Source organism: Monodelphis domestica, chromosome 6, assembly GCF_027887165.1.
Source record: "Monodelphis domestica isolate mMonDom1 chromosome 6, mMonDom1.pri, whole genome shotgun sequence".
Taxonomy (NCBI): Eukaryota; Metazoa; Chordata; class Mammalia; order Didelphimorphia; family Didelphidae; genus Monodelphis; species Monodelphis domestica.
This window is the reverse complement of record NC_077232.1, coordinates 150,050,724-150,072,964: the sequence shown is the minus strand read 5'-3', so window position 1 is coordinate 150,072,964 and position 22,241 is coordinate 150,050,724. Positions and strand designations below refer to the sequence as shown.

The window sequence follows — 22,241 nt, the reverse complement described above, 5'->3', positions numbered from 1 at the left end:
TCTTTAAATATCACGTCCTTATTTAAGCCACATAAAACCAAAAAGCCCTGAAAAGAGAGACACTAGCTAAAGAGCAGAACTATTCATATTCAAAGGCATCCTGAGATATGGACCCAGTGTTGGCATTTGTTTTGATCTTATACTACTTTCAGTCCATATGAGATGTTCTTATTTCTCTTCATTTTGTTATTAGAAGTCAGAATTCTTCATGCTATTATGATGTTCAAATGATGTTTCATGAGTTGTAGGTTATCCATTATGACATGAAAACTACACAGCATATAACTGTGGGGAAAGGATGTGTTTAAAGCTAAAGAATAGGCCACTGTAATCTTTACATTTGTTGCAATTTGAAGACCAAGAAGACTGATAATTATCTTTTTTTTTTCTCTAGAGGAGGTTAGGCCAATGATCTGATAATGGGGAAAAGCTCAGAAGTCTGTTTGTTTGTTTGTTTGCTTGTTTGTTTTAATAGAAGCAGAAATTGTGTTGTAGGTTGTACCAAATATAGTGTTTTAAGTTCTTTGCTAAAAATTGATTATAATGATGTTCTTCATAGCCATCAACTTCTTTTTGCATTTCTTACTTTCTTTGAAGGAGTTCTGAGAACTTTTATCAGTCACATTAGTAACAAGATGCAGCTCTACCACTTCATGCTTGGCAAAACACTTCTAAGTTATTTTCTAATATTCTTCCAAAGATAAATGTTAGAATTGTGAAAAGTAAGACAGAGCATTGAGGTCAAACACCACATGACATATCAACTGTAGATTGGTACTAATTTCTGTCTTTAACTTAAAGAGTCTCTGAGCCAAAGATACAATAATGATGAGGAATTTTAGGGAAAAAAGAAGAGAATTGTTGCTGGAGGAAGATTAATTACTGAAAGCTAATCTCAAGTACAAAATAGGCCAAAGGGAAATGCTATACAGTATCTTGAAAAGAGCATTAAATTGTAAGTTCTAGGCTCTGCTAGCTGAGTGACTTGTTTGTGAGGGAGTATGATACAAAGTTGGATTTAGAGTCAGAGGACCTGAGTTCTGGCATTTCCTAACTTTGTGACCTTTAATAAGTCACAATCTCTTCCATTCTCAGTTTCCTCATCTGTAAAATGCAAAGATTGGACTACATTTAGTTCCTAAAGTTATTCTAGTTCTAAACCTTTTATCCTATGTGTCTATTAAATGTAGTCATTTATGAGACTTTGTTTTAGGGATTCACTTGAGGAATCAACAGAACAAATAAGATTCATTGAGACTCCAAAAGGAATACTTGCTGGCAAAATTGAAGTTTATAAAAAGACATATATATATATAGTTGTATATTTTGAACTGATATATTCCTGACTTTCTTTTTTTTCTTTGTCTATAAAACTAACAGTGATAAAAAGAAGAAAAATCCAACTTCATTATATTGTAGAGTTAAGAAACCATGCCAGTCACTGTGCCTCCCAACAGAGATCAAAGAAATCCTCTACGAAACCCTTTGGTTTACAGAAGTCTTTCAATCAGTCTATCAATGTTCCGGATTACTATCCAAGTAGCCATTCCAAATTTTGCTGGATATATAAGATCGTCTCCTGCGCCATAGGTAATATTTTCCTAGTGAACGTAGAGTTCTTTTTCTTTATCTATTAATTTGGGGTTCATGTACCTACCCCTCGAAATCTTTGAAATATGAAAGAGGTTCCTTAGGTATAAGGAATATAGTTTTTTATTCAGAAATTCTTGAGCTAGTAATTTATCTTAATTGTGAATTATCTGGTACCTACTTCCCTTCCACCATTATGCTATTCTACCCATTATCTTGGCATTTTCATTGCTTATGCCTTCCACTTTTGAGGATATCAGAAGGAGAATGTATAGCTTTCAAAACATTTGTTCTGGAATATTAGGCAGACCCGGAATACTGAAAGATCAAATGACTCTGTCCATAATTACAATGCCAGTTTTTGACAAAAGCTGGACTTGAAATCGAAGTCTTTGTCACACCTAAAATGACCCAACATTACACAAAATAGCTGTTTAATAAATGTGTCTACTGAATTAAGTTGACTGCTTTTGATTGTTCCTGAACCTATTAATCCTCCTAATAAATAAATATTCTATCTGTCTGTCTATCTATCCATTCATCTATCTATCCATATACCTATCCATCTACTATCCATTTATCTCTGTCTCTGTCTCTATCTCTGTCTCTCTCTCCCCCTCCCCCTCTATCTATCTATCTATCTATCTATCTGTCTATCTATCTATCTATCTATCTATCTATCTATCTATCTATCTTTCTATCTATCTATCTACCTACCTAGGTATGAACAACTGCAATTATCCCAATGTTCTGAAATCTTCCAAGGCAACTTTGTGATGGAAACCAATCTAATGAGCTGAATAGTTCTAAACTGTTCATGGATGAAATGGCTTAACATTTTACACATTTTACCAAATAACCTATTTTTATTTAATAGAATTACTGAATTTTAACATTTTTTGAGCTAAAAAGTACTTTATGATAAAGATCTTCAGGATTTGCAATAGGGTTGGAGGGGAGGAAAAGGTAAGACTAATAGATATCATACAAGGTAAATAATTATTCTACCTCACAATGTTGACATTTACATAGTACTTTAAGCTTTGCTAAACATTTACCTGTAGAGGATTTCATTTGATCTTCATAATAATGTGTATGGCAGCTGCCATTATTTTCCTCATTTTATAGATAAAGAAGCTGGAGATGAGAGTGTTTGCACAAGGTTATCTACTTACTAAATGAGTTAGAATTAAAATTCAGGTCTTCCTGAAACCAAGTCCTATATTCTATCCTTGATAGTCCCTTCCTTTTATATCGGAATTTCTTTTGACTAGAGTTCTGAAACAATAGTGTTTTGGACTGAGTCACATTATTTTGGAAATTTGTTCTTTGTGTGACAGACCTCAGATTTGTTGAAATTCCATAAGATATTGTGAAATTCATTCTGTGGGGCATAATAAGCAAAGCTAAACATTAGAGTTTATAAAATACACAAACATACAGCACAAGAACTTTGTTTTTATTCGCCTTGCTTAAATAGAAATGGCATTGTTTGGGGAAGTTATGGCAGTTAATTTAACAGAAGTTGCTATGAATAATATTGTCGTGTTCCCTTCCTCATTTAGATCTTTCGCATGAAGCTTAAAGTACAGAAATGTCCACTTCTAGTCATTCTTCCTTCTAAAAATCATATTTTCATTCATTCTGCAAAACAAGCCCAGTTTATTCCAATTTCATCTGAGTTGTTCAAAATGAGAAGCAAAGACTCAGATCTCATAACCACAAATTACCTAACATAGCAATTTGATGAAATGATTCATACTAGAAACTACTACAGCAAAAAAACAACAGCCTGAAGTATCTGGTACAATGGGTGAAATCAGGCACTGTAGCATCAATACTCAAGGGGGGAGAAAAGAGATTCTGACTTTTTTTAAACAAACAGCCCTGGGCCAAAGTTGCCATGGAGGCCTATGGAGTCAGAGAGGTGTGGGTAACCAACAAACATCATGGGATAAGTCAAGATGAGGGCGCGTTTGGCTTTCCCTTAAGAACTGAATTCCATACTTTTTATTGTATTAGCAAAAGGCTTCCACCAGAATTTCTGTAAAGGCAAACACAGATTCTAAAACGTTTCACATGAAATCTGAAATGATTTTAATTTTCATGTTTTTCTCATTCCTTGTATCTCTCCAGATTAACAGTGTGGCTTCTTCCTGTTTACAAAGATGGGAAAGTGGAAAAGTGGTGATTATTATTTGGAGAGCCCAAAAAGTACATTGTTATTATACCAATAAAAGGAGACCATATGTCCACATTCATTTTTGGTAAAATCTTATTCTTCAATATGCATTTCCATAATTCCTCATATTCTTTTTAAAAATAGTTGATTTGGGGCAGGTAGGTGGCTCAGTGGCCTGAGAGTCAGGGCTAGATTTGGAACATTCTGGGTTCAAATTTGATCTCAGACACTATCTGTGTGATCCTGGGCAAATCACTTTACCCCATCTTCTTCCCTCTTACCCCTCTTCTGTCTTAAAACCAATGCACTTTATTGATTCTAAGGCAGAAAAAAGGATTTATTTTTTAAAATATTACTTAAATACCTTCAAATGTATATTTTGTATATGACATCATAAGGTGGACATGAAATTAAGAGAGAAAAGTTATTTAAAAATGTATCAAACACAGCAAAATATAATGAAATACAAAGTTTCAACAATAAATCCTCTAAATCAAGAGGGTTTTTTTTTGTTTTTGTTTTCAGGTGAAAGGGAATTTGACTCAGAATTTTCTAGGTTACTATTTATAACAAGAGCATAAGGACTAAAAGACACATCAGTGGCTACTGGAGAAGAAGATGGGAAAGGAAGTGAAAGAGGGAAGCAATAAATCATTATTAACACCCATAACTTGTCAATGCATTATGATAAGTATTTTTTTTTACAGATAACTCATTTAATTTTCACAACAACCTTGAAAGGCAGATTCTATAATTATCTCCATTTTATGGTTGAGGAAATTGAGGCAGACAGAAGTTAAATGACATACCCAGCGTTATAGAGCTAGTAAATACATGATCACTGATTTGAATTCAAGTCTTCCTGATTCCTTGGGCAGCCAACCCTGAGGCCTGGAGTCAAGGAGACCCTAGTTCAAATCCAGCTTCAGACATTATCTAATTGTATGACCTTGGGAAAGTCATTTAACTTTGCCTCAATTTCCCCACCTATAAAAAGAGCTAGAGCAGGAAATGGCAAACTACTGCAATATTTTTGTCAAGAAAATCCCAAATAGGATCACAAAAAGTCAGATATGATGGAACAACTTTCTCACTACAAGCACCAAATTCTAACCACTGTACCACCTAGTATCATCAAATGTTGTAATGCAAAACAATGTTAGCCTTCAAGTCATGAAGATGTGGGTTCAAGTCCTGATTCTAACATGTACAGAATGAGTGACCATGGGCATATCCCTTAACATCTCAGGAACCCCAAGTAATTCTCCAATATTATAAATTATAGAACAGTTTCTGATCTGCATTGATAGTATTTCTATATTTATTTTTTTACTTATTGAAATTACTCATGTCATTAAAATCCTACGTCCAGACCAAAAATAATATATTATTATTATTTATAGCTACTATTCCTCCTCATATTTATAGGAGCTTAAAAGTTTGCAAAATGCTTTTTTCTCCCAATAACCCTATATTTCATCCAGCCCAGTGATGTTCTTATCATAAACTATGTTATATTATGTTATAAATAATGATGAAAAAACTAAGAAACTATTTAATACTCTGAAAATTTTATATTTAATTTTGGAGGTTTGGGGAATCTCCTAAAATATGTTTTGAAATCTAATGACTACAATCTCTGTAACTGTTCCAAGATAGAATATTTAATATTAACCAATTAAAGAGCCTCAATTGAGCATGATTGAGCCTTTTGATCACTACAACGAACTCTAATCTTGTTGACTCCTAAGCACAGCAGAAGTCGCAAATAAGCAGAATTAATACCAAATTAGGCAAATTTTTAGATTCACATTTTCATAACACAAAAACAAAAAAAAATAATTTTAATTCTACTTTCCTTTTAAAGCAGAATTAATCTATATGTGTGTTGTGCTCCCAACCATGCAGAGCTCATCAGTGGATGAGATTTCCTCTGACTACCATTATTTCGATATATATTAAGAGCTCCTTATGAACAGCAAATGATCCAAGCAATATTTTGCATAAGTAAGAATGAGAAAGCACTCTCCCAAATGTCTTCTAACAAAATAAATTACTGGATAAAACTTAGTAAATGCCAAGGGGCTGATGTTTTCCTTTTTGTTTGTCTTTTTGTTTACATTTCTATTTTGGTCTATGTCCCCAATGCAAGAAAGTTCTTCAAAAGATGTATTTCTGAAGAGTTGTCAACATATTAATAGAGGTGGCACTTCTCAAATCAAGTGGGAATCGGTTCTATATTTCAAGTGTAGAACAGGAAAAGGCTTGAATTCCTTAAGGGCTCCAGACAACTGTTTATTAAACTTTCACAGGCTACTTCACAAAACAGAAACAGAGGGCAGATATAAAGAAGTCTTGAAGAGAAAAACACCGATGGCCAAATTCTCCCTCATTCCACACAAACATGTGCATGTACATGCAGGTACATATCCCTTCCAGCCAAGGTAACGGATATTCTTTTATTCATTCAAAGGCAAACCTTAAATACTTTGTATAATAGCAAAACTGTTCCCAAAGTCCACACAACAACAATTTGCCAGGCACAAGGTTAGATCTAAAGGTGAAGGTTGATCTTCTTTTCTTGAGAATGTCTTAGGAGTATAAATCAATCTTTCATCTAGAAATGTACAGAACAGCTTACTGAAGTGATAAATTAGAGGCAGGTAGGAAATATATACTGACAACCTGAATTCAAATGCAGAATTCAATAGAAAAACAACAGGGCAACCCAAAGGATCAAGAGACATTTTTACAGTCAGTTTTATTTGAAGACATGGGTGGAAACTTCTGAAAGTCATCCTGGTGAGTGTGATGCTTCTCCCACAAAATAAGACTGCCATTCCTCCAGGCATATTTTCCCAAAAGTACCATCTTTTTCTAAATATGATCCTTTATTAAGATATTTTAGAGAAGAAAGGAAAACCTGTGGAGGCTTGAATTATTGAATTGAAAATATAAGGGTCACATACAGAAAAACAATAAAGTAGAAAAATTTATCTATGTAATAAGTGGTTGGTCATTACTTAAAAGGCACAAAAATAGATAATATTTATGCCATTTTGACATGTCAATAATAAACCCATGCCTACTTACTTTAAATGTGAATAGAAACTTTTAAAAAGAGTAAAAGAAAGTAGATATTTAATTCTTCATTAGATATCTAAGTGGAAAAGAAGGGAATGTAATTTTGCAACAATTCTATGGTGATAAAAGTAACTTGGAAAATTCAACTTATTATAAATGTTCCTATTAGGAAAGTTTAGTTAAAGATGATGCTCTGTGGTTTATTATAGCTTGTTTTTCTAAGCCCAGGGCAGGAAAACAACGAATGAATTATACCTGCAATAAACATTCTTTATCTATCTTTTTCACTGATAGGTGTTTCTCCTCTCTAGCATACAGATCAAAATTCACCCTTTCCTAGAAGCATCTAAATTAATCCCAATCTTGAGAGTTGCTTTCTTCCTTTCCATTCTGCCTACAGTATTTATTTGCTTTACACAATTTTATTTCTCATTCATTTGTGTTTATTTTTACAAACATTCTTAAGGTTATAGAAGAAAGAGGGGAACAAGGACATGTCATTAGAGAACATAAAAAAGCCCGTGTCCAAAAGAAGTCTGTCAAGAAGGGAAAAATCCACAATAGCCCTTTAAAGACCATTGAGGACAATAACAATCCATTCCTTCCTTCCCCATCTCCCAGCCCATTAGGGCAAGAAGACAGAGCAAGGTCATTGCTTGGAAATGGTACCATGAAAGGCTAACACTGCACATTCAGTTAATATTAGCCAATTTTTTATTAAGTAGTACAGGCAATCTCTGAGTTTCAAAACCTCACCCTGACTTCCTTCATTTGTCCATCAGGTAAAAAATAATTAATCGCTGTTTTCTGTTTTTAATACTTTATTATTTTATATTTATATATCATATAATATTAAAAATTATTTATATTTATGCAATTTTAACTTTCTTTTCCTTTTAAATTTTGAGTTCCAATTCTTTCCCTTCCACACTGAGTGAGAAGGCAAATAATATAATGTCAATTATATTTGTCAAGTCATGCAAACATGTTTTCATATTAGTCACATTGCAAAAGGAAAAAAAAAGCAAGAAAAATAAAGTGAGACAATTATGCATCAATTTGCAAGAGTTCCTCAGTTAACTCTTTTGTTTCATTGAGTTCTTTGGAATTGTCTTAGATCATTTTATTAATGAAAATAGCCAAATGTTTCACAGTTGATTAATCATCATTACAATATTGCTTTTGTTGCACACAATGATCTCCCAGCTCTTCTCACTTCACTTTGCATCAATTCACCTAGTTTTTCTCATATTTCCTCTAAAACCATTTCTCTGGTCATTTTTTAAAAGGCACAATAGTACTCCATTATAATTATGTGCCACAACTTGTTCAGCCATTTTCCAACTGATGGATATCCCCTTAGTTTCCAATTCTTTGCCACTACAAAATAGCTGCTATAAAGATATTTATACATAAAATGGCCCTTCTCCTTTTTACCTTGATCTATTTGGTATTAAGACCTAGCAGTTGTATTGCTGATCAATGCACAGTTTTACAGGCATTTGGGCACAATTCCAAATTGTTCTTCAGAACAATTCTACCATGATATTTATTAGCATACTTGGTTTTTCCTCATCTCCTCTAGCATTTGTTATTTTTGATAGTTGTGAGAGAGTACCTCAGAGTTGTTTTGATTTGCATTTTTCTAATCAATTATAATATAGAGAGTATTTTTTCATATGACTACAGACAGCTTTGATTTCTTTTGAAAATTGCTGGTCTACATCAATTAGGCAAAACTTTCTTTTTTAAAAATAAATTTCACTCAGTTCTATACAGAGTATATATTTGAGAAATAAGACCTTTACCAGAGAAGCATGCTATAAAAAATTTTATATGACTTCATTGTCTATGGTACTTTTTAGCATAATATAGTTTCCCTTATAATTTTTTAAATAATTCTATTTGTGGTTTTGCTTTTTCAGAGACCATGATTGCTGCTACTGTCTTTTATTATTTTTTTTAATTTCAGCTGAAGTATATTATTAAATTTTGCTCTAGCCCTTTATATTAAAAAATGAATATACTTTCCTGTTTCAAGTATTCACTTGTAAACATCATATTCTTTTATTCAGGCTTCTAATTTATTCTGCTATGTTTCCATTTTATGGGTAAACTTATGCCATTCACTTTTATAGTTCTGATTACTGTGCATTTCCATTTTCTTCTGTTTCTTCCTTTCTTTGTTTCTCTTTTTGCCTCTCTCTGTGTATCTGTCTGTCTGTATCCATCTCTATTCACTCAGTCAAAGTGTATTTTGCTTTCGACAACTGCCTCCTTAATCTTCCCTCTTATCTCTTACCCCTTTTATTTCACTATTGGATAAGTTAATAATTCTATGCACAACTGAGTTTGCATATACAGTGATCCCTCACCTATCAAGGGAGCTATGTTCTAGAAACCTCCACAATAGGTGAAAATCTGAGAAGTAGCGGCATTATATTTATTTTATTATGCTTTGAAGGTAAGCATCTTCCTCTGGTTCATGAGTTCACTGCCAGAAGCCTTAGAAGGTGCAGAACATTGGGGTGGCAGAGGGCTTGAAATAAATTCAAACTTTTATGAAAACTTCACAAAAACACAACACCTCAGAGCAACACTTTGCACAGTGATTAGACCCTGATGTGTAGTGGACAAGGAGAGACGGCTGAATATAAGGGCACAGTGCAGAAGAGCAAACAGACTGATGCTACAGTCACTGAGCTAATCAGCGGCCAGGATACAGAACCCAGTGCTGTAGTTGGTGTTGCCTTTCATTCCATCAGCCAATAGTGTATGTGTACAATCTCATGTTGGCAAACTCGTGCAAGTGGTGGTGGCGTACTGCATTTCCATTGTGTACAGTACAGTATTCATCCACAAAATCCTGAGATGTAGTGAAAACTCTGCTATACAGAAATAGAAATAAGTTTTTTCTAAAAACCCACAATACAGTGAAGCTGTAATAAGTGAATCTTTCCTCTTTGAATAATTCTCATTGAGAATGAGGTTTAAGCATTCCCTACCATACTCCCATTCACCTTCACTGTAAATTTTTTTCTTTATGCACCAACTTTATGTGAGAATTTTTTTTATTCTATCTCTCTTTTTCCCCTCCTCCCAGTGGGTTCCTTTTTCTCGTCCCTTCATCATTTTTTAAAAGATAGTTCTAACATAATTGACTCACACCCATACCCTCTATCTATATAAACTTCCTTTAACTGACCTAATAATGATAAAGATTTTTTGGAATTGAATATATCATCTTCCTACATAGGAATATAAGCAATTTAACTTTACCAAGTCTCATATGATTATTCTTTCATGTTTACCTTTTTATGTATCTCTTGATTTTTCCATTTGAACATCAGATTTCCTATTTGGTTTTGTTGTTTTCATCAAAAATGATTGAAAAGTCCATCTTTATGTTAATTATTCCATTTTTCACCCATTGTACCTTCTTAACAGGGCTGTTTTGAGGACGAAATGTAGAGTGCTTCTTCAACCTTTAGTTCCAGTAAAAATAATTATTATTCATTTCCTTCTCTCGTTCCTATTTTTGAAAGAGAGCTAATAGAAATTGTCCTGGGGGTAAGTAGGTCTTCAAGTTTCTTTTTTTTTTTTTAATATCCAGAGGGCAAACACAAAAGTTGATAAAATGGTCACTTTTTACAATCAAATAAAAGTATTGTGAAGTTAGGTAATGGCTCACTAAAAGCATTTTCAGGACAAGTCAAGTAGCAGATAGCATGATGGGAATGGCATGTGTCTCTTTCTGTTCCTACATTATTTTGGTTTCTTCTACAAAAACTATATTTTGAAAGTTTTTTCATTTCATAAAGTAGGAGTATTGTGAATGTTTGGCATGATGATATCTAAGTAAAGTTGTTGTCCTTAAAACTTTAATGAGTCAGTGCTTGTGTCCAGGTAATTTGGAAAAATAACTTTGCCTCTAATAATGCTTCAGTTTTAATTCAAAATGTCATTGAATGTTTGACACTCAAAGACATCTTGATGTCTTATTTTGTATTAAGGGAATTCATAGTCTGTAGTTATTCTTATTGTTGTTGTTATGTCATTCTTCTGTCCTCTCGAATAGGCTTCAGATAGAAACAGTCCAAGACAACTAATATTTATTAGCTGTGTGAAAAGTACCACACCGACATGGACTTAATTTCTTCTTCCACTGAGTCTCCATAATTGGAAATCTTTTCATTTTATGTAATTTGAAGACTGAGTATTTAGCATGGTAGCAGCAACTAAAATGGCTGTTATTAAATTTTTATGCATTAATGTTATGTCTAAGTGGGCAATATCTATAAATATTTTCATCATAGCATAGTTTATCTATTGAATTCCCAAAGATATTTAGGGGTTGTAGTTGTAGTAAAAGGCAGAGTCTTCCTGTTTCCAAGTCCAGGGCACACATACAACACATGCCTCCTTCTCTCTCTCCCCCGCTCTCCCTCTCTCCCCCTCTCTGTCCAACCCCTTTCTCTTTCTCTCTCATGCTCTCTCTCTCTCCTAAATCAGAGACCAGAATACCAGCCTCATGCTATGAGACTGTCATGAGCTTCATGTTAAAAGATGATGTTATTAAATACACACAGAGAACTGGATAAATTATTAGTCTTCATAAATCAAGACTGAAAAATTATAACCTCAGGGAAAGTAGTCTGACAAGCCATAAAATATAGAATCTAGGGCTAAATGTTACAATCCTATTATGCTCTATGAGGTCACAGTTTAATTCCCCAAAGTAATTATTTTCCAGTGTTGGTCTGAAGAAGGACAATTGATTTACTATGCCTGATCAATATGTGTTTGCTTCTGCTATTTCTGATTATGGGTTTTTAGAGAATTCTATTGCTGCTTAGCTCAGCAGAGCAAACCTTTGCATATAAAAAATGAAAAGCGATAAGCTTAGATGATGAAATAAAAGCTACGTAATTTGAATTTAATTTTTAAAAATTCCTCCAAATTTCACTTCTAATATATATAGGTGTACAAGTAAAATGGTGGCTAGATACTGGAAAAACAGTATGGGAAAAATGAAAAAAAAAATGATTTGCTCTGTAGTCAGAGATCAGGGGTTCCAATCAAGCTTCTGAAATTTACTATCTCTATGACCTTGGATAAATAATTTTTCCTCTCTGGACTTTATTTTCCATAACTGTAAAATGAAGGAGTTGTACTAAATAGTTTGAGTCCCCTTCCAAGTCTAAATCTATGTTCCTAAAAGACTAAGTATTTACTGGGTTTCTGCCACTAAAATTCATCTTCTAGTGGCTCATTATTCTGTGGAAAAAACACTAGCTTCAGAATGGTTACCCTAACAGAATGAGAGCTCTAGGAGGTCCTAAAAAACTGGAAAGGATTTGAGGTTGAGCAAGGAACTCTATCTTCTGAGAACAAGTTTCACTAAATTTAGGGAAGTTTCTCCTGGAAAAGGTTGGTGACTTGACTTTCTTGGCCAAAACTATTTGCAGACTGTGTTTCAAAGTATGAAGGGTTTTCAATGTGCCTTGATCAACAAAGACCCCCTATATTAAGGAAATGGTGGGTCTTTTGAAGTAATAAACAATAGAGAGTTCACACATAAAATTAAAGCCTACATGTTACTACATGTTACATGTTCTTGATTAGTTTAAAAGCCGATGTATTTCTGGAGAAAAATTAGCCTTTGAATTAGTCTATGAAAAATATCAATATTTTGATAAAATGCATATGTAACACAAAATGTTAATTCAGTCGCCTCTCACTTCCACTTAAAACCATGTCTTTTTTTTAAAGAAAAAGCATTCATTGATTCTATATTCAATAAGTTGTACGATGCTTATGTCTAAGAATATAATTATAGAATTTATCATTATGTACAAAGTAAAAATTCAAATTAATATAAAAGTTTATAAAACAAAATTACATAAATATTATCAAGGGGCTAAGACTAATAATCTCTAATATCTGTAGTAACCCCAAAATTCTATGCTACGTCAGATATAATTATAATTCCAAACTCGTGAAGTATTCTATATTTTCTATCATTTGGGAAATTCAGTTTCCAATAAACAGTGTTTCCAGAAAGTGTAAGTGAAGTGACATCAATGATGCCTTATTTTGTTATATAAGGAAAAAAATAGAGGGTTTCTGAGTACAACATTTTACATGGTTATTGACTTCAGCAATATAATAGATAAAAGAAAGTACAGACTGAATGGAATCTTCTAAAAGCAATACAAATTAATAAAGAAGCAATTTGTTGTAACTGGAATATGGGGATATCTAAATGTACTAGGAAACTAATAATTCATAAAAGAAGCAAAAAATCTAAGTAATAAAACTAAGCATCTATGAATTTGCAAAAGTTATCTCTATATCTATATATGTGTACATATATGTAACTGACCTGATAAATCCACATCTGTAAAATACAACAGAGTTGAAGTATTATATTTCACCTGGACATCACATTTTGGGACAGACATTGCCAACCCAGAGATCATACAAAAAAAGTGTCATAGATCCTGAAGGGAGTACATTTCATCCTTTAGTAATATGTGCATTGATTAAAAAAACTGAGGTTATGAGTCAAAAGAATAGGACACTTGAGAGAGTAAAAGAAAATTACTTGGATGATTGTCATGGGAAAGAGATTAAACTTGTTCAATTTGTCCCTGATGGAGAAGAAAGTTGTTGTTAATCAGTCATGTCTGATTCTTTGTAACCCCATTTGGGGTCTTCTTGGCAAAGTTACTGGAGTAGTTTGCTGTTGCTTTCTCTGAGTTATTTTATAGATGAGGAAACTGAAGCAAACAAGTTTAAGTGACTTGCCCAGGATCACATAGTTTTTAAATGATTTGAACTCAGGTCTTCCTAACACTCTATCCTCTGCACCACCTCACTGCCCCTAAAAGAAAGTTACAAGATGAAAAGAAAAAAGAAATTCTAGTATTGTTATATTATTGTGAAGTGATTTTCCATCCACTAAACATTTTCAAAAATGACTGGATGACAGTAGAGGATTATCAAGTGGAGGAAGATTAGATGGCTGCTGAAAATCTTCCAACTCTGAAATTATGTCACATTTGGAGGATGCAGTTTTGCAGCTTCTCCATTTAGAGCAATGGGTTTAATTGCCTGGCACATTTTCTACCTCCAAACTAGAGGTCTAGAGCAAGAATGGATGAGTTATAAGGATGACATCCACAACGAAGGACTGAATAGTTATCTATGATCATGCCAAAGTTCCATGAATCCATGGGTACACACACAGACAGGTGTTTGAGATGAGCAATTGAATGAGCTCTGAAATTTAGTCTCATGATTGCTGCTGAAGAAAATATTCTTACAGGACAAATACAGCAGGCTGTTTGGGTGAGAGGTTTCATTAGTCATATTAATGCAAATGCGACTTAATGAAAAGGATCTCATGCTATTACATAAATTGTGCTTTGCAAATATTATTAGTTTTTCAAATACTATTAATAAATAAGATTATCTGATTAAAGTGGTTTACATAGTATTTTTAAGGAAAATAGAAAACACATATGATACTAATTCATATTTCAAAAGTCAGGGTAATTTGTGCATGGAACCCATGTGTGACCTAACATAGCATCTGTAGTTGAATTTTAATGATTCATTGATGATAATGATACTATAGAGGGATTAAAAAAAAAAAAAGCTATGGTCGGTTCCATGAGTACACATTGGGTTTTCCTCTTTCCTCTAAGGATTTAGGAACACTTAGAACAGTAGGTCCCTGTGGGTTGATGTCTTTTTCCCTTCTTTTTTTCTCCTTCTCTAAGTCCTCCTCTAGTCTTGATCTGAAGGAAGCTTACTTCCAATGTGGAGGTACTTCTATTTATTTCTAACGTGACCCCAGGAGGGATTGGTTTCATTGCCTATGAATAAATAGCTGTAGGTATGTTAGGTTGAACACTGGGGATACTGTTGGAGTCCCTGCAAATATTGAGCATTTAGGGCAAAGATATTTGAAATCTGATGCATCGTGGTATATAGTGGGAGCTTTGGAGAAGTGAAGAAGGATAAAGCAAGGAGAGTCCTGTACACAGTGATTAAATTAACCTTTAGACAAAATTCAATAAAAATTGTAAAAATTAGCAATGATGATAATATAGTTTTTCTTTAAAAGAATTCTTTAAATGTTCCCAATTGGAAATCATGTTCATATAATGTGTTTTCACTGTATTGCAGATAAAATGGCGATGTCACATACATCATTGACAAGTTCACTGAATTCCACTGTCAGAAATTTTACTTTGACAAAAAATGTTTTGCAAATTGTTTCTCAGGACTTGTGAAGTCATAGTGCTGGCTGATGAGGTCCTAAATGTTAGATTATCAAAGGAAAGTGGCATGGAATGAGAAGATAGAATGGTTCTACACTTCTTCTGGAAACAAAGGAAAACCCCTCGAAGGACCTGGCAACGCATTAATAAATATCATTTTACACATATTCAGCACACAATGAATCAAATGTAATAGTGATCACATTAGAAACAAGACTTCCTAGGTTCTGTCATTTTTATGACATCATATGAGCTCTCAGCTGTAAACAGAGGTGCAGCAAATGTTTCCCATTAAAAGTCGTCAAAGCAAACAAAGAATTCAGATTCATCTGAAGACATATAAAAAGTCTCAACAAAAGCTTATAAAGGGGGCACCGGTGGTTTTAAAATTAAGCCCCCTGATGTAATTAGCCAGATTTTTAATAATTTCACTTTTTCATTGTTACTTAACCCACACGGTGGTGGTCATAAACACCAGACAGTTTCATTGGGCAAGAATTTGAGTTCTTAAAACCCCAGAGGACAAGAAGAAGTCTCAGGTCACTAGTGAAGTTTGAGAAAAGAGATATGGGAGACTTTAGTTACTCAGATTTACTTGCAGGGAATTCAGTCCAAATAAAATTGCCTAGCATTAGTCTAGGTGTGTCTGGTACTATTCTAACAGGCTTAACCCTTCATTTAAGGTTAATTCCCATCCTGGTTGTTCTTAATTACAAGCTCACCTGTTGGGGTGGGGTTAACCCTTTAAAAATAACCATGAATTAAAACAATAAATGTGCTTCGAATCAAAATTCTCAATTAATGCATAGCAAACTAGTTCTAAATACCTATGATTAGAGTACTCTCCTCATCCCTCTTTTATTGAGTGGTCAACACTAGAGGACAGCCAGTACAGACTTAACTCAATACCCAATAAATACAAATGTGATTTTTTTCTTTTAGTATTATTTTAGTTTGTTTTAGCTTCCATTTTTCCTCCTGGTGTCAAACCAGCAATGGCAAGCTAAACACTGATGTAACTGCAATATTTAAGATAGGAATGCTTCACTACATATGCTTTGGTTATCACTATTCTTAAGAACAAAGCAGTTTACTGGATGTTCATGAATTTGTGCTTTCAAGGAAGTATTGGAGGCTTTTCTCCCTCCCTCCTGCTTTCTATATGACTGTGCATTATTACTTTCCATTCACAGAAATAAATTACTCATCATAAAAGATAGGAGCAGGTCTAGAGGATCCATAGGATAATGTTATTTTGCTTTATATTAATTATGTTTATGAGTCTAGAAAAATCACATGCCTTTCTTTACAAACAAAAACAGTTGATTTAGGTTGTTAGGATAGGATTTTGGATAAGGGAAACACAAGAGGAAAAAACATATAACAATCTACTTTATTGTTTTGGAAGGAAAAGAAATAAGGGCTTAGGGATTTACTTATGTTTATTCTTATTTTAAAAACTAACTAACTATGCTAACTAGGTTACTAAACTAAAACTTAACCAAGTTCCCAAATCTTACTCAGCAGAGGTCCAAAAAAGCAGTTAGAGCCAGGATCTGTTGTTGTTAGATGTCCAAGCAAGTCCTGATGTCCAAGTGAGACTGAACGCTGCCCACAACTAGATACAGGAACCCTTCCTCAGTACAACACAGGGAAAATCCTCTCCAGACCTTCCTCTTGACTTCTTCAGGAGACCAGAAGAAAAAGTCTGTTGGGGCAAGATGGAGTCTTCCCAGATCCACCCACTCAGGCTCCCATGTGACCCACGGTCACATGCCTCTGTCAATCATACCTATGTTTGCACTTCTCAGTTCTTGTACAGTTTTGCAAATTGCAAACCTTTCCATCCTTTAACACAAGGTCAAACAAAAAATATAATAAATAGCTCTACTATTCCTATTTTTTACTCCATTTCAAAATAATGTACAGTGAGCTTCCAATAATAATATTATGTTTTTCCCCAAAAGAACAATTATTGAATGGTTAATTATATCTAACACACAAAATAAACCAGGTGTTTTTAAGAGACTAAAGCCTATATTTTTATCTATTCAAAGTAATGTAAATGCAAGCCCTTCAATTTTATAGCCCTGGTGCTGAGAATCAAGATAAGAAAAACTAAGCTTCTTAGAGATAGATACCTTTTAAATAATTAAATGTGACCAACAAAAACAAAATCCATTAATTTGCTAATTGTCCTTCCATCACTGTGATCATTAGCCTGTGGTTGTGCAATCAATGTGACATCTAAAAATCACCTTTGAACAGTCTGAATTTTTCTCTAAAGGAATTAGGTGAACCTAACCTTTCACACAGAGGCAGTGAGGTATATGAGAACAAGTATAGGACAGGAACTCGGGAAAATTAGAAATTTAGAGGTGGCAGGGACTTTGAAGTTTATCTAGTCTAAAGCCCTCACATTCAGTTGGAGGAACTGAGATCCAGGGAGCTGAAGTTGATTTGTCAGAGCTCACACTATTTAACAAGTTAATTTATCTGGAATTAGAATCCAAGCTTTCCAACCCCCATTTCAGCTACTCTCTCTGGTATTGTGCTCCTTTTGGGGATATTAGCATCTCTTCTGTCCCTAATTCACTATGTGACCATTACCAAAGGCTCTGTCCTAAATTCTTTACTCTATACATTCCTCCCCTTGGGGACATCATCCTCTCCCATGGTTTTATTACCACTTTATGCAGAGAGCTCTCCTACCTACATATCCTGCCCCATTTCTCCTCTGAGCTTCAGTCCCTAATCACCATCTATTTGTCTATTGGACTTCTCACATATGATGCCCAAGAAACACCTCAAACTCAATATGTTTAAAATGAAATATTACCTTTCCCACTAAATCCCCCCATTCCTTCTAATCATCCCATTTCTCCTGCTCTCAGAATATCTGTGCATTATTACTTACTATTCCCAGAAACCATTCACTTATGATAAAAGATACCATCAAGTTTAGGGCATGCTAGGATAATATGATTTTACTCATTTTAATTTGATGTTTCTGAATCTGGAAAAATGGCATTTCCTTCCTCATATAGTATATAATTGATTTAAGTCAAACCACCAGTAGACAGATAGCAGAAACATACAAAGCACTGCCATTTTTGAGTATCCCACGTTTATAACCTAAGCATAATCCTCAACTGCTTAATTTCATTTCACATATTCACCTAGTTGCCAAATTTCCTTATTTTTGCTTCTGCAACATCTCTTGACTCTTACCCCTCCTGTCTACTCATATAACCATCTTTGTAATTTAGCACGATATCTTGCCTAGCCTATTGCAATAGTCTCCATCTCAAAAATTTCCCCACTTTAATATATTCTCTGTATAATTGGCAAGTGATCATCTGGTCTTGTCAGGCATTTACTAGCTGTGTGACTCTGGGTAAATAACTTTATCATTGTCTGCCTCAGTTTCCTCATCCATAAAATGGGGCAACCAATAGTATCAATATGCAAAAATTATTGTGAGGATTGTATCAAGGGAAAATAAGTAGTAGTACAATGTACTATATTATCTGATGAGAGTGGTATTGTGAGTTTGGTGTTCACATGGAAATTATGTTCATCTTTTGTTTTGATGTTATTTGCTTGTTCTGATTTTGCTCCTCTTTGACGTTTGTTCTTGTTCATTATTTAATTCCTTTTTCCTTTCCTTGTTAAAATCCCTAGAATAGGTTAGTATTAGATAGATTAACATAGTTGAGTGTAGGTTGTTTGTTATTTTGGGTAGATATCTTAGTTTAGGTGATCGGTAAATATTTTAGGTTGTGCACGAATGCCAAAATAGTGTTTTCAACACAATTTAGGCTTTGTACAAAGGCGGGACTGTATCAAGGGAAGATAAAAACTGCAAAATCATTGGCAGGAGCATGTGATAGAATCTTATGAGCCTAGGAGTGTTGGAATCTTTGGGATTCAATTGAGAGAAAAGCTCTCTCTGGAGCTGCAAGTTGAAGGAGAAAGGTGTGTGACTGAGACATCCTGGAAATCCATCCATCAAACAACTGGCTTTGAGGATTTATTAGCTGTGGTGAGAGAATATCTCCAGTCTTCCTGATGGACAACCTGACTGGGGAAAAGATCTCTAACTTGCTGGAACATCTGAGGACATCAGCTGGACTCTTTCTTTGTGAGAAATCTGGTTACCTGTTGGACATACCTTTAGGCATTTACATAATTAGTTAAGGTAGTTAAATAGTGGGTTTAATTAGAGGGTAGAGCAGTCAGATTTCCCTCCTCCCACTTTCCTTCCTCCCTTCATCCTTTCTGTTAATAAATTCAATATTATTTATATGTGCCATTTTCCCTTTGTATTACCTTCCTTCCCCCTTTCCAAAATATAGATATAACAGGATCAAATTAAACAATATTTGTAAGTTATTGTATAACAATTAAACTTCTATTGAACTGTTAATCATTATCTTTAGCAGAATTTTCATTCTTTTAATTTTGTTAATTGTTTAATAAGTCACTCTAAGCCTCAAGTGAGTAAATGTAGAGGTGAGACTAGATGATTCTGGATGATCTCTTTGGTCCTTTTCAGCCCTAAAATCTATAATGAAAAAATTTTAAATATTAAAATTACTGTGTTCCTGAATTTAATTGGGACTAATCATGAAATTTCCCTAAAAAGTTAGCTCTCAAAAAATATGACTCTTCCCTAAATAGCTATATACGTAGAATTGGGTCTCAAATTTTTATATGCATTTTAATCATATCTAATATAAATGGAAAAACAAATATACAAGCAAAGGCATTCTACTTGATGGCTAACTGCTGTTCTTTTGGATTAAAAAATCAAGTATAAAAGGGTATTTCTGGTAAATAAACATGACTTTCTTGAATATAGGTTTTAAGGGAATTATACAAAGAAAAAGCATGGTTGTGTTATTAAAAATCTAACTACAAAACTTCCCACATGAAGAAAACAAATTAACATCATTTTTTCAAGTCAACCATTATTTTGATCATCACAAAACAGATCCACATGAGGGCAGTAGACCATGGTAAGACTTTGGTTTTGAAAAGTTGTAGAGAGATGATACACAGAGGAGTAAATACTAATTTCTGGAATTTTTCCCTTGAAGTGGGATATAAAACTTCATGCTTTGGAAGCCAAAACGAGGCTCATTTATATGAGAAGTAGACTTCTCATGACTAATGAGTGACTAGCAGTTAAATGTATATTTTAAAAATCCAGCATACCAACTCAGAATAGCAGACTTCATTTGCTTCCTTTACATATGTGAGAAATTAAGAACCTTAACACATATGAGCCTAAAATAACTGAAAACACTGTTCTACTGTTTGCCTAAAGGTGATGAGTATACAAAAAAAATCTCAGTTAAGTAGAACCCCAAGCTGTGCATAGAAAATAAAAATGGAATAACTTGTAAATTACATGAAATAAAAATACTCACAGTTAACTAAATACTACTGAGTTAAAACATTACTCATAGCACAAACTTGGAAAAATTCAAATTATGAAAAATTTAATAAAGGTTGGAAATATGTAAAATAGATATCCCGATACAGTATGTTATCACCTATCTTTACCTAAGTGACATAAAAGTCATTACTGATAAAATGCATGGGTACAATACTAAGAAAGTGAGAATGAGACAGTCCAAATGATACCTTCGTAACTCTGAAACACTAAACAATATTCAAGCTTCCTTATTTCTGTCAAGAGCGACGATCATCCTCCCAGACTCCCATATTCACAATTTCAGAGACATATTAATTTCCCTCCCTCAACTCACATATGTGAATCCCATCCTATATTTACTTTATTTTGTATTCTGTATTTATTTATATTTGTCCATACTTTCTGATAGAACATAAAACTTAGTGGGGAAAATTGTTTTGTTTTTTGTCTCTGTACCCACCTACAGTCATCAACCAGCACTGTGTCTGGTAGCTAAGCTTAATAAATTGACTGATAAAAAGACATAGATTCCCCTATATCAAATTTATGGGGAAAAGTGTGCAAGAATTATAAAGAATGTGAAGGTATGGATGGTTTCTAATTTGCATTAGTTAAAGGAAAAGCTTATGAAATCATGTATCCAGCAAAATGTCCAAAATACCAACTGTTTCAATAGGGATTTATATGTATAATCTCACATACTAGAATTAGAAATGGAAATGGATACTGTTTGGCTCCTTATAGCTCTTCCCTTTCACCTAGCTCATTCTAAGTGAACCATGACCTACCTGAAGCTGAAGAGAAACAAAGGAAATAAATTAATAAATAAATGAAAATAATGAAGTATAACATATAGAGAAAACATTTTACAGAGGTGTTATCCTACTCTCTTTACTGACTCTATGGTCATATTTGCCCCCTTGTATTTCATTATTTCCCCCATATCTAGAATATGCTCCTTTCTCTCTGTCTAGTCAAATCATATCTATTCATAAAAATCTAAAATAAGTACCTCTTTTTCCAAGAAGCTTTTCCTGAACACTCCAGTCCCTTTCCTTGGGAATTTTTATAGCTTTTATAATAGATACATCTGTCAACCTTGGAAAACACAGAACCACCAAAGTAGTTAGAAAGAACAAGTCTTTAATCAGGACAATGGAAACAATGCTCTAATGGCCTCCACACAGTCCTACTACTCTGGGAAAATGCACCTCAAAAGGGGATTTTCCAATGAGCTGAAGAACTTGGGGTCTTATATACCTTTTAGGACAATTGATTGACTTACAGGGAGACCAGGAAAGGAGAATTCCAGTCAGGGACTGGACTACCTGGGAGAGACCTAGATAAAAAGGGAGAAACTTCTAAGACAAAGGGGTACTTGAGATTTGATTATATTTACTAATTCTATCTAGACTGAGATCATTGGTACTTTAAGGTTCGGTCTAATACAAAGGTTAGTCTGCTACTTCTCTAAAGGCAAATTCCCAAGGAACAAAGGTAAATTTGGGGTTTCCACAAAACAAGTCATCACACTCATATGGGGGTATAGGCTTCCCCCTAAATAACCCAAACTCCAGAAGTTTTCTAGGTCAAAGGGGACATGAGAAATTCCATTCTAAGAGCATCAATCCCCTCTTTGGACTTTCCCCAG

The 22,241-nt window shown here is 33.9% G+C and overlaps 1 long non-coding RNA gene across 4 annotated transcripts; it reads left to right on the top strand.

Annotated features, from left to right (window-relative positions):
• Nucleotides 1-259: 259 nt before the first annotated feature.
• On the top strand, nucleotides 260-15,312 carry LOC103103763 (uncharacterized). 4 transcript variants are annotated; one of them, XR_001622969.2, is made up of 5 exons: nucleotides 260-399; nucleotides 1,381-1,590; nucleotides 3,727-3,857; nucleotides 6,085-6,216; nucleotides 15,151-15,312. It is a non-coding gene; the product is annotated as an uncharacterized LOC103103763 (long non-coding RNA). The 4 variants fall into 4 exon arrangements; XR_468918.3 differs by having other exon boundaries at nucleotides 15,053-15,312; XR_001622970.2 differs by lacking the exon at nucleotides 6,085-6,216 and having other exon boundaries at nucleotides 15,053-15,312.
• The last annotated feature ends 6,929 nt before the right edge of the window (nucleotides 15,313-22,241 follow it).